We start from the raw sequence: 13,946 nt of genomic DNA, 5'->3' as shown, positions 1-13,946 counted from the left end.
TGCCCTCATCATTGTCCCCTGCCTGCGCTGCGATCGGCGCGAGCAAGGGACAATGTTAAGAGTAATATTCTGCTCCCGCTGTGTCATATTGTAAAAATAAGAATAAAAGAAAAAAATCCTTATACTCACCTGTCCGAAGAGGTCTCCCACTGTAGCCCATCTGACTGCTCACGACGGGGAGCCGGGAAGAATGACTCGCTCCAGCGAGCGAGCCCCGGAGCTGTGCTGAGCTCAGTGAGTGACAGGACACCACTTGCTGAGCGTATCTCCAGGGCCCGGCACTTGATTCCCAGGTGCTGGTGTGGAGGTTTCACCAATTTAAGATACACTAGGTAACTGCTCTCCTCCAAATTAAAGATGTCCGAGTGTATGCAAAGAAGCTAATTAACCAAATTTGCTAATCTGGTTGAAAAACTTCACTCAGAAACTGAACCATGCAAAATTGCATATTTTATTACGTATACATGGGGTTAAATAGTATTCTCCTTCTATGTGGGATTAGTAAAATGTATTGCTCTTTTCTGATAACTCAGCATGCTGTAATTTGTTCATCCATGTATCTTTTGACCTTAGTAACGCCTTAGGAATTCCGATGGGAACGCCATTTTTGCCAACTCGACTTGAATCTCTCTGTTATCAGCCATGCACATGCATATGTCATTCCCAGGAAATCATTTAGTTGTTTGTGTCTACAATAAGAATAGAAGCTGTTAGTTATATATTTATTAACTATTAACATAATCCATGTGCATATACACATTTGCATACATAGATTCCATCATCGGTATATTGATTCACACTGATTAGGTAATCTATTAAAAGAAACTAATTGATTTTCTATCATATACAGTATATATTTTACCTTGACACTGGTACCTGTCACACTGATGACACACGGATGTCATCCCTGTGTCATCAGTGTGGGACATTTTTCAGTTCGTGCAGCACGAAAAAAACGAACATGTCAACGTGTTTTGCCCACGGACGCATGGTCTGTGGAAACACATTGACATATGCAAATACCCATTCATTTGAATGGGTCTGCCTGTGTATGTTCACCACACGTACCGGACACACTGACGTGTGAAAGAGGCCTAACTCTGCTGTCTCATTATAGTGAATGGATCCTTTGGTTTCATCTGAATTACATAGGAGCTGTGTATATGGAGTCTGCATACTATTCTAGGAAAATGCACTCCAGGAGGCAGATAGCGCTCCGTCCCTCCCAAATCTCACCGTTTGACTAAGCAATACTGTACAGCCATATATGGGGTATTTCTACATTCAGCAAAAATTGTGTGACAAATTTTGATGGCATTTTTACCCATTTCCCAGTGTGAAAATGTAAAATTTGGGGCTAAAACAAATCTTTGGTGGTAAAAATTTAATTATTCTTTCTTCACCGCCCAATGGTGTAAAAGTCTGTGAGGCACATGTGGTGTCAACATGCTCATTGCACCCCTAGAAGAATTCATTGAGAGGTGTAGTTTGTAAAATGGGGTCTCTTATGGGGGGGGTTCTACTGTTCTGGCACCTTAGGGGCTCTGCCAATGTGATATAGCACCGTCAAACCAGCCCAGCAAAATATAAACTCCTTTATGGCGCTTCTTTTCTTCTGAGCTTTGCACTGTGCCTCAAAAGTACTTTTTGACCACATATGGGGTCATATCTGCATGCTCAGGAGAAATTGCACAACATATTTTTGGGTCCACGTTCTCCTGTTACCCTTGTGAAAATTAAAAAATTGGGGCTAAAAAATCATTTTTGTGGAAAAAAAAAGTGATTTTTTTCATTTTCACTGCTCTACGTTATAAACTTTTGTGAAACACTTGGGGGTTCAAAGTGCTCACCACACATATAGATAAGTTCTTTAAAGGGTTTAGTTTCCAAAATCATGATATCAGGGGCTCCCAAACGCAACATGGCGTCTGCTAATTATTCAAGCAAATTTTCTTTCAAAAAGTCAAATGGCGCTCCTTCCCTTCCACGCACTGCTATGTGCCCAAACAGTGGTGTTCCACCACATATGGGGTATCGGCGTGCTCAGGAGAAATTGCACAACAAATTTTGGGGTCCATTTTTTCTTGTTACCCCTGCAAAAATAAAAAAAAAGAAGTAACATTTTTGTGAAAAAAAATTAAATGTTCATTGTTTTCTTCCAAATTCCAAAAATTCCTGTGAAGCACGTGAAGGGTTAATAAACTTATTGAATGTGGTTTTGAGCGCCTTGAGGGGTGCAGTTTTTAGAATGGTGTCACTTTTGGGTATTTTCTGTCATAAAAGCCCCTCAAAGTCACTTCAAATGTGATGTGACCTGTAAAAATAAAATGGTTTTGTAAATTTTGTTGGAAAAATGAGTTTCAAAATTGTGCAGATGTAAAGTAGACATGTCGGAAATGTTATTTATTATCTATTTTGTGTGACATATCTCTCTGCTTTAAGGGCATGCAAAGGGCAAATAAAAACCAGTCATATCAAATAAATGTTACCACTATCATGAAGTACAATATGTCACGAAAAAACAGCCTTCGGGGGTAAAGGGGTTAAAAATGCTTGTTTCATGATTTTCTTGCCATGTTAACAGGCTGCCAATCACCCAGTGAAGAAGCAAAACGCTCATTCATTAGGTGAAATAATCTCGTTCTTGGTGGTGTATTATCCTGTGTAAACAGGACTCTCTCTGCTGAGAACTATGGCAGTCTATGCGCAGTAAGCAATCTAGTATACATTGCTCAGTGCACATCGTTTACTTTTGTTTACCTGTGTAAACAGGCATTTAAACGACCACCAATCGGTAAAAGTTCACCTATCGGCGGTTGTATAGTGCTGCTGGTTGGCCTATGTACATGGACTATGGGGCAATTTTTTAAGACTGGTGTACCGCACTCCAGTCTTAATGAAGCGCTCACTGTAGTACGCTGACCCGATTCATTAAGCAGTGTTCACCACTTAAAGAATCAGGCATGTCTGATATACAGTGTGCACCGCTACCAAAAATGTACGCCAGCCCCTGCCACACACTTTAGTGGTGTAGCTTATGATGAATTTCATAGGCGAATGTCACCACGCTTCGACTCACCCATGCTATACCCATATTAGTGTAGCTGGCATGTAAACTGCCGAGTTGTGCTAAAATATTGCATCTTCTAGCATAAGCCCATGAATCGCCCCCTTTGTGTACGATTTGAAATAGTGTTTACACTATTCAAAGATAATAAGGACACCCCAAATTGACACACACGTTCTGAAAGAATTAGTCACTGAAATCCAACAAGAGTATAGAATCTTTAATCCCATTTTATTACATTGACAAAAAGTCTCCACTGGCTGCACATCTTGGCGTTTTAAGGGCTCCTTCCTAAATCACAAAGAGACTAGAGACTCAATGTAATGTAATAAAATTGGATTTAAATTCTATACTGTTGTGGAATTCCGGTATTTTATTTTTTTTGGAAGTGTGCGCCCATTTCAGGTCCAGTTATTATCTTGGAATATTGTAAGTGCAATTGCAAATCGTCCACAAGGTTTTCTGCACCATTATTGAGTTTGGCAATTCGAACCAGAAGCTGAGGACACTGGCATCATCGTTCTGAGTCCCGATACGCTGTACAGTAAAGTTGTGCCAATACATTGCACAACTTCCAAAGGTGAGCCTTGCATCCCTAATTCCTTTTAACCTTTTCTTGTTCTGCATACTAACGCTACAAGCAACCTATGTTGTTTTTCATTTCTTCCACTGCCTTTCTTCTGTCCAAACTTAGACTAGACAGTCTTAATCCCATAGTGACCAAGCTAATTTTGTCTTTAATGACCAAGCCAAATTTTTTAAATCTAGCCAGTGTCACTTCATGTGGTAATAACTCTCTATTGCTTTAACCTATCCCAGTGATTCTGAGAATGTGTTTTCGTGACACGTACTTTACATTGTACTTTGTTAAATTTAAGTCGATATGTTTTGCGTTTACTTATGAAAATATTGGAATTTTCCTGAAAATGTTGAAACTGTAACATACCTGGCGGCGTCCTTGCATAGTGGTCCATCTACCACTGTGCAAGAGCGCGCACTTGATCTCCTGTCCAGAATGTCTCTCTGGCTTCCCTCCATGCTGTCTGTTTGTGTCTGTTTCTGCTGCTTAAGGGCGGCGCCCGATCACTTCCTGCTTTTTGTACCTGCTGTGGATCACACCCCTTGTGCGTCCTCAGCCTATTGCTGTCTGTCACCTGGTATATAGCTCAGCTGCTCCAATCAATCCCTGCCTGAGCATAGTGTTTCATTCAGTGTGTGCTTGCACTCTGAAGGTGCCAGGTCCCGTTCTGTGTTCTCTTGTCTGCCTATCCTGGAGGCTGTATTTCCAGGCCTGTCTGAACACGCTCCTAGCCTGTTCCTCCTGCCTTCTAGGGGCCGATTACCTAGACCCGCTCCTGTATCTTGTCTGACCTGTCTGAACACGCTCCTAGCCTGTTCCTCCCGCCTTCTAGGGGCCGATTACCTAGACCCGCTCCTGTATCTTGTCTGTCCTGTCTGAACACGCTCCTTGCCTGTTCGTCCTGCCTCTCTGGGGGCCGTATTCCCAGACCCGCTCCTGTATTCCGCTGCAGTGTCGGTCTCCTCCGTACACTCAGTTCCAGTCTGAACTCTCTCCTATCCTTTACCTGTTTTGCCTCTATGTCCGTTCCCTTCCTTTTTCTGCAGAGTCTGAACTCGTACCTAACTCCTGCTTGTTGTCTCTGTACTCCCGTTTGTGAGTTTGTGGTCCACTCGCTACTTCACTGCAAGTACCCTGTGGGTATCTGGCTCTGCCTTTCCCTTCCTGTCTGTTCCGTGTGAACAGAGCCCTGTCCCCCCTGCTCAGCCTAGCCTGCTTTTACTCCTTTGCTCACCGCTCGGGCGGTTTTAGCCTGCTCTGACTCCTTTGCTCACCGCTCCGGCGGTTCTAGCCTGCTCTGACTCCTTTGCTCACCGCTCCGGCGGTTCTAGCCTGCTCTGACTCCTTTGCTCACCGCTCCGGCGGTTCTAGCCTGCTCTGACTCCTTTGCTCACCGCTCCGGCGGTTCTAGCCTGCTCTGACTCCTTTGCTCACCGCTCCGGCGGTTCTAGCCTGCTCTGACTCCTTTGCTCACCGCTCCAGGCGGTCTCGTCCTGCCCTGCTCTTGCTCACCGCTCCAGGCGGTCTCGTCCTGCCCTGCTCTTGCTCACCGCTCCAGGCGGTCTCGTCCTGCCCTGCTCTTGCTCACCGCTCCAGGCGGTCTCGTCCTGCCCTGCTCTTGCTCACCGCTCCAGGCGGTCTCGTCCTGCCCTGCTCTTGCTCACCGCTCCAGGCGGTCTCGTCCTGCCCTGCTCTTGCTCACCGCTCCAGGCGGTCTCGTCCTGCCCTGCTCTTGCTCACCGCTCCAGGCGGTCTCGTCCTGCCCTGCTCTTGCTCACCGCTCCAGGCGGTCTCGTCCTGCCCTGCTCTTGCTCACCGCTCCAGGCGGTCTCGTCCTGCCCTGCTCTTGCTCACCGCTCCAGGCGGTCTCGTCCTGCCCTGCTCTTGCTCACCGCTCCAGGCGGTCTCGTCCTGCCCTGCTCTTGCTCACCGCTCCAGGCGGTCTCGTCCTGCCCTGCTCTTGCTCACCGCTCCAGGCGGTCTCGTCCTGCCCTGCTCTTGCTCACCGCTCCAGGCGGTCTCGTCCTGCCCTGCTCTTGCTCACCGCTCCAGGCGGTCTCGTCCTGCCCTGCTCTTGCTCACCGCTCCAGGCGGTCTCGTCCTGCCCTGCTCTTGCTCACCGCTCCAGGCGGTCTCGTCCTGCCCTGCTCTTGCTCACCGCTCCAGGCGGTCTCGTCCTGCCCTGCTCTCGCTCACCTCTCTGGGCGGCCTTACTCTGCTGTGTTTGTCCGCCACATCTGTGGTTTTGTTCCAGAGTCCCAGTGTGTACTGGGTCCTATCCCGCCAGTGTCCCTACCTGCTAGTGCCTCCTTGTCTGCACTCTAGCTGTGCTTGCCTGTACCCCTCTGCCTGTTTTGTTCCTGAGTCCCAGTGTGTACTGGGTCCTATCCCGCCTGTGTTCCTACCTGCTAGTGCCTCCCTGTCTGCACTCTAGCTGTGCTTGCCTGTACCCCCCTGCCTGCATACCCGCCTGCCTGCATACCAGTCGTGCCTGCCTATACCCACCAGTCAGTGCGCCAGCCTAACCAGTCTGTTCCTGTGTTCCCCTGTGTGGGTCAACAGCCGTGTCCGGGGTCTGTCCTGGAGTAGCACCTGGTCCCTCTGCTCGGTTCCTCCTTGGTGCACTGGCGTCGTATGCCATCGTGCGACCCTGGTCGGATCGGGTGAATACCTAGTTACGCCCCTCCAGGCATTTACTCTCCGGCACGGTCCAGTGGAATCACTCGCACACGCCGCTCAGCCCGGGCGTGTGCATTACAGCATGCTCAGGCCATGGTTCCCGTTGAGCCCCACGGCCTTCGCTCTCTGAGAAGTTTTCCAGCGAATACATGCATTAAAATAAATAAAAAAATTTTTTCCCTTTAGCTGAGTTCCAGGCGAATTACGCACCCGTCCAGATGGATCTATCTGCTCTCGTTCCCGCGGATCCGCTACGTTATTATGGGGATCCAAGACAAAGTCGTGCATTTGTGGAGCAATGCATGCTACACTTCAAGTTCTACCCTCTATGTTTTCCCACCGATCGGGTTAAGGTGGCATTCATTATGTCTTACCTGGCGGGTGATGCCTTGGAATGGATCAACCCCCTATATGAAACACAGGATCCGATCCTCCTGGACCTAATGGCCTTCCTGGTGGCCTTTCTAATGGTCTTCGATGATCCTAACCCGGAGGCTCCTGCTGAAGCTTCACTTCCCAATATCCCGGAGCAGCCCCAATGGGTAATGTGTGTGGGTAGCGCAATAGTCCTCCAGCCTAATGAGACTAATGCCCACCCAGAATCCTCACAGGGTGACTACTCTTTCCGGAATACTTCTCCCAACCTCAAGAGGCAGTCCAGACGTGCTAGGCGTAGAGGCAAGCCGTCACGCCAGGGTCTGTCCTCCCTGAGACCTCCTGACCCCAACCTTGAAGTCCCTACTGAAGCTTCATCTCTCTGTATCCCGGAGAAGCCCCAACGGGTAATGTGCGTGGGTAGTGCACCAGTTCTCCTGCCCGAAGAGACTTCTGCCCATCCAGACTCCACACAGGGGAACTTCCTGCACCCGGCATCAGATGCTTCACCCACTTTAACCGGTGTGCATGTCCAAGGATGCTCCAAAGCTGTGGTTACCTCAGAGTCTGTGCACCTCTACTACCTGGCGGAGGACCCCCTGTTGCCTCCTGAATCCTCCTGGATACCACTCGATGACAAATGGAGAGAGACTTCTCTACACCCGGTACTCGATACTTTGTCCGCTTCGTCCTGTGAGCCTGACAATGGGTACTCCGAAGCAGAGGTTACTCCCGAGTCTCTACACCCCTCCAACCAGGCGGAGGACCTCCAGTTGTCTCCAGAACCCTTCGGGGTGCTACCTGGTAGCGAAAGGACAGAGACTCTCCTATACTCTGTACCTGATACCTCGCTCGCTTCGTCCACTGAGTCCAACCTAGTGTACTCTGAAGCAGAGGTTACCCGTGAGTCTCTACACCCCTCTGACCAGGCGGAGGACCGCCAGTTGTCTCCAGAACCCTTCGGGGTGCCACCTGGTGGTGAAAGGACAGAGACTCTCCTATACTCTGTACCCGATACCTCGCTCGCTTCGTCCACTGAGTCCAACCTAGTGTACTCTGAAGCAGAGGTTACCCATGAGTCTCTACACCCCTCTGACCAGGCGGAGGACCTCCAGTTGTCTCCAGAACCTTTCGGGGTGCCACCTGGTGGTGAATGGACAGAGACTTTCCTATATCCTGGATCTGATACCTCGCTTGCTTCGTCCAGTGAGTCCGACCTAGTGTACTCTGAAGCAGAGGTTACCCGTGAGTCTCTACACCCCTCTGACCAGGCGGAGGACCGCCAGTTGTCTCCAGAACCCTTCGGGGTGCCACCTGGTGGTGAATGGACAGAGACTTTCCTATACTCGGTACCCGATACCTCGCCTGCTTCGTCCAGTGAGTCCGACCTAGTGTACTCTGAAGCAGATGTTTTCTCTGAGCCTCTGCACTCTTCTGACCCGGCGGAGGACCTCCAGTTGTTTCCTGAATCCTCCGGGGTACCACCAGATAACAAAGACAGTGACTTTTCCTCATTATGTACCTGATAACCCGTCTATTTCTTCCTGTGAGCTTGACAAGATGTACCTCGAAGCAGAGATTACCCCCAAGTCTCTGTCCCCCTCCAACCCGGTGGAGGACTTCCAGTTGTCTCCTGTACCCTCTGGGGTGCCACCTGAAAATATGTGGAGAGAGACTTCCTTGTGTGCTGTTCCTGGTACTCCACCCGTTTCGTCTGTTGCTAAGGGTGGCTGGATGGGAGGTAGCATCCTAGCTACCCAGAGGAGACCAGTTTTTCCGGTGGACAGTGGAAGTGATCTCTTCGAAGTAAAGAATTGGCCCTCGAATTCCCTGCGGAAGATTCTGGCAGGCCTGAAGAAGAGGGGGCGTAAGGGGGGGGGGTACTGTAACATACCTGGCGGCGTCCTTGCATAGTGGTCCATCTCCCACTGTGCAAGAGCGCGCACTTGATCTCCTGTCCAGAATATCTCTCTGGCTTCCCTCCATGCTGTCTGTTTGTGTCTGTTTCTGCTGCTTAAGGGTGGCGCCCGATCACTTCCTGCTTTTTGTACCTGCTGTGGGTCACACCCCTTGTGCGTCCTCAGCCTATTGCGGTCTGTCACCTGGTATATAGCTCAGCTGCTCCAATCAATCCCTGCCTGAGCATAGTGTTTCATTCAGTGTGTGCTTGCACTCTGAAGGTGCCAGGTCCCGTTCTGTGTTCTCTTGTCTGCCTATCCTGGAGGCTGTATTTCCAGGCCTGTCTGAACACGCTCCTAGCCTGTTCCTCCTGCCTTCTAGGGGCCGATTACCTAGACCCGCTCCTGTATCTTGTCTGACCTGTCTGAACACGCTCCTAGCCTGTTCCTCCCGCCTTCTAGGGGCCGATTACCTAGACCCGCTCCTGTATCTTGTCTGTCCTGTCTGAACACGCTCCTTGCCTGTTCGTCCTGCCTCTCTGGGGGCCGTATTCCCAGACCCGCTCCTGTATTCCGCTGCAGTGTCGGTCTCCTCCGTACACTCAGTTCCAGTCTGAACTCTCTCCTATCCTTTACCTGTTTTGCCTCTATGTCCGTTCCCTTCCTTTTTCTGCAGAGTCTGAACTCGTACCTAACTCCTGCTTGTTGTCTCTGTACTCCCGTTTGTGAGTTTGTGGTCCACTCGCTACTTCACTGCAAGTACCCTGTGGGTATCTGGCTCTGCCTTTCCCTTCCTGTCTGTTCCGTGTGAACAGAGCCCTGTCCCCCCTGCTCAGCCTAGCCTGCTCTTACTCCTTTGCTCACCGCTCCGGCGGTTCTAGCCTGCTCTGACTCCTTTGCTCACCGCTCCGGCGGTTCTAGCCTGTTCTGACTCCTTTGCTCACCGCTCCGGCGGTTCTAGCCTGCTCTGACTCCTTTGCTCACCGCTCCGGCGGTTCTAGCCTGCTCTGACTCCTTTGCTCACCGCTCCGGCGGTTCTAGCCTGCTCTGACTCCTTTGCTCACCGCTCCGGCGGTTCTAGCCTGCCCTGCTCTTGCTCACCGCTCCAGGCGGTCTCGTCCTGCCCTGCTCTTGCTCACCGCTCCAGGCGGTCTCGTCCTGCCCTGCTCTTGCTCACTGCTCCAGGCGGTCTCGTCCTGCCCTGCTCTTGCTCACCGCTCCAGGCGGTCTCGTCCTGCCCTGCTCTTGCTCACCGCTCCAGGCGGTCTCGTCCTGCCCTGCTCTCGCTCACTTCTCTGGGCGGCCTTACTCTGCTGTGTTTGTCCGCCACATCTGTGGTTCTGTTCCAGAGTCCCAGTGTGTACTGGGTCCTATCCCGCCAGTGTCCCTACCTGCTAGTGCCTCCTTGTCTGCACTCTAGCTGTGCTTGCCTGTACCCCTCTGCCTGTATTGTTCTTGAGTCCCAGTGTGTACTGGGTCCTATCCCGCCAGTGTCCCTACCTGCTAGTGCCTCCTTGTCTGCACTCTAGCTGTGCTTGCCTGTACCCCTCTGCCTGTATTGTTCTTGAGTCCCAGTGTGTACTGGGTCTTATCCCGCCTGTGTTCCTACCTGCTAGTGCCTCCCTGTCTGCACTCTAGCTGTGCTTGCCTGTACCCCCCTGCCTGCATACCCGCCTGCCTGCATACCAGTCGTGCCTGCCTATACCCACCAGTCAGTGCGCCAGCCTAACCAGTCTGTTCCTGTGTTCCCCTGTGTGGGTCAACAGCCGTGTCCGGGGTCTGTCCTGGAGTAGCACCTGGTCCCTCTGCTCGGTTCCTCCTTGGTGCACTGGCGTCGTATGCCGTCGTGCGACCCTGGTCGGATCGGGTGAATACCTAGTTATGCCCCTCCAGGCATTCACTCTCCGGCACGGTCCAGTGGAATCACTCGCACACGCCGCTCAGCCCGGGCGTGTGCATTACAGAAACATTCACAATTTTCAAACTTCCAATTTTTATATCCTGAAACCAGTTAGTCATGCTGTACAAAATAATTAATAAATAATATTTTCCATATGTCTACTTTACATTTTCATCAGTTTTCAATCTACGTTTTATTTTGTTAAAATGTTAGAAGGGTTAAAAGTTTAACAGCAATTTTTAATTTTTTCGAGACATTTACAAAACCTGTTTCTTAAGGTACCTATTCAGATTTAAATGGACTTTGAGAGGCATATATATTGGAAACTCCCCAACAGTGATACCATTTTAAAAACCGCACCCTTCAAATACTTCAAAACTGCTCTCAGGAAATTTGTTAACCCTTCAGGTGCTACACAGGAATTAATGCAAAAGTGGAATGAAAAACAAAATTGTAAATTTTCCTCTAAAATGCTGCTTCAGCCCCAAATTTTGCACTTTTACAAGAAATAGCACGAGAAAATGGACCCAAACAGTTTCCTATGAGTGCACTGATACCCAACATGTGGTCAGAAACCTCTGTTTGGACAAACGGCAGGGCTTGAAAGAGAAGGAGCACCATCTGAATTTTGGAACACAAATTTGGCTCAAATAGATACACTAGTGGCCAAAATTGAGGCAACACCCTCAAGATTTATGAATTTTTAGCATTTTGCCAATACAAATACAAATTTCATGAATGTTTTTGATTTCACAGTAAAGTTTTTAAGTAGAAATAACAAAATCTTATATAGAAACACAATATTAGCAGGAAATTTGTTCATTTGTCAACAAATTGGACACTATTGTCACTCAGATGACTATGGGAGAAAAGCCATTTATTTGTCCTATTTTCATATCTAACACTAAAATGTTAATACTTAGTTGGATAGCCCTTGGCTTTGATAACTGCCTGGCATCTACTTAGCATGCTATCTCCCAGTTTGTTTAAATTAGATGGTGTGATGATTTGAAACCATGATTTGATGGCTGCAATGAGTTCATGCTTGTTTGAAGCCCGCTGTTTTGACAACCCTCTTTTGAGCCGAGCCCAGAGATTCTCATAGGATTGAGATCTGGGCTGTTTCCTGGCCAATTTAATAGCAGAACATTTTTGTCCTTGAACCAAGGGATCAATTTTTTAGCTGTATGGCATGGGGCTCCATCTTGCTGAAAAATAAACGGTGTCCCGTCACCAAATACATCACGTGCCGAAGAAATGAGTTTAGGCTGAAGGACTTCCTTGATGTACTTTTCAGCATTAACTGTTCCTTCAATTACTGGCAGTCTACCAACTGCATCTCTGGACATGCAGCCCCATACCATAACACTCAGAGGATGCTTCATGGTGGGTACTGTACACTCTGGCAAGCAATCCTCTCCAGGTCGTCGTCGAACGTAGCGGACACCATTGCTGTCAAAGATGGATATGCTTGTCTCATTGCTCTATAAAACATTTCTCCATTGTTCAATGGTTCATTTAGAATGTCCTTTGGCCCACTGCAGACGTTTCTGACTGTGAGGCATTCAAAAATGTCTTTTTACGTGGTATTCTGGCTCTTAACCCTGCGTTTACCAATCGTCGTCGAACTGTCCGATCGGACGCTGTCACTCTAGTGTTGACAAGCTCCTTGTTGATGTCAACAGCAGTTGATTTCCTGTTATTTAGGGCGATTCTAACAATTCTTCTATCAGTCTGTGGAATTGTAGCCTTCTTCCTTCCTCTACTTGGTTTAATCGTTATCGAACCAGTCTCTTGAAACCGCTTACACACTTTGAGAACGCTGGCCGGTGAGATCCCTTTTCCAATTTGCGCTGCAATTTCCCGGTAACTGTACCCTTCTCTTAAAGTAACAGCTTTGGCTCTCTTCTTAGGTGACCACTCCTGTCTAATACTGCTGGCACAATATCGGTCTTAAATCACACTCATGTCACTATAAACAAACAATACATATCGCAGAAGAGGGCGTGTGCTCAAGTAAGTATGTCAGTGAAAACTTTCATTAAATATTGGTGATGGTGAAAAACTGCAGGTGTTGCCTCAATTTTGGCCACTACTGTAGTGTCACAGCAGTAAATCGCATGCCTCCTCAGTGCTGCCCTACTCCACATGGTCACTGAGTGGCATCTCCTTGTGTCAAGCCATCTAGTCTCGTTGAGTTGCCTTTTGCAGCACTACTCTGAACTGCTGCATCAGCATGTAGTTTCCATTTTGCCTTAGGGGGTTGTGGCTGGTCTCTGCAGGAATTTAACCCTGCTCTACCCTGGCCTATCCTGTGCCAGCAGGGTCTATATTAGGCATCTCCTCCCACCACCCTTTGCCGGAATGTTGGTACCTAGACTGCCAGCACCCGTTTATTAATTTCTCAGTATTCTGTCTCCGGTTATCGACCCTGCCTGTTTACCCACTCAGTTTGACTTCTCCTTCCCTGACTCCGACTTTGTTTTGTGAACCTGTGCTGCTTGCTCTGACCTCAGACCGTCGACTACACATTTGACTCGCTCTCTTGTACTTCGTACCCGCACCTCTGACTCTCTGGTCAGCTGCTGCAGTCCCGGGGACTGATCTGGAGTGGTACCTGGTGTCTACCAGCAGCCCAGCCTATCTTCACCATGAGAGGCCCTAGTGAAGACCCGATAAACACTGTCACGCCCCTTCAGGGTAAGCCGGCCCTTGGTACAGTGGGTCCACACTCACCAGCAGTACAGATGACGGGCACCATGTCATATTTGCAGGACCGCTAAGGTTCCCGAACTGCAGAAACCCCCACAAGTGACCCCATTTTGGAAACTACACCCCTAATGGATTTTACCCAGGGGTATAGTGAGCATTTTGAACCCACAGGTACTGCACAGAATTTGATAGCATTAGGTCGTCATATTGAAAATTGTCATTTTTTTACACTAATGTTGCTTTAGCCTCAAATTTTTCACTTTTGCAAGAGGTAACACAAAAAAATGGGCCCCACAGTTTGTTTCCCACATGTAGTCAAAAATTTCTGTTTGGATCCACGGCAGGACTCGGAAGGAAAGAACCGACATTTGGTGTTTGGAATGTAAATTCAGCTGGAATAGATTGCAGACATCATGTCTCATTTGCAGGGCACCTGAGGTACCAAAAATGCAGAAAACCCCACAAGTGACCCCATTTTGGAAACTTGACTCATCAAGGAATTCATCTAGAGGTATGTTGAGCATTTTGAACCCGCAGGTGCTTCACAGAACCTTTTTAAACATGGATGTAAAAACAAAAATTTAATTTTCTCCTCTAAAATGTGGTTTTAGCCACAAATTTTAATTTTCAAAATGGATAATAAGAGAAAACAGACCCCAGTTTTTTATGCAACTTCTCCTGATCACAATTATACCCCCATATGTGGTCAAAAACTGCTGTTTGGGTGTCACGCCG

This window comes from Phyllobates terribilis, unplaced genomic scaffold, assembly GCF_046119375.1.
Source record: "Phyllobates terribilis strain yellow unplaced genomic scaffold, ASM4611937v1 Scaffold_3__8_contigs__length_932513732, whole genome shotgun sequence".
Lineage (NCBI taxonomy): Eukaryota > Metazoa > Chordata > Amphibia > Anura > Dendrobatidae > Phyllobates > Phyllobates terribilis.
This window is presented reverse-complemented; position numbering follows the sequence as displayed.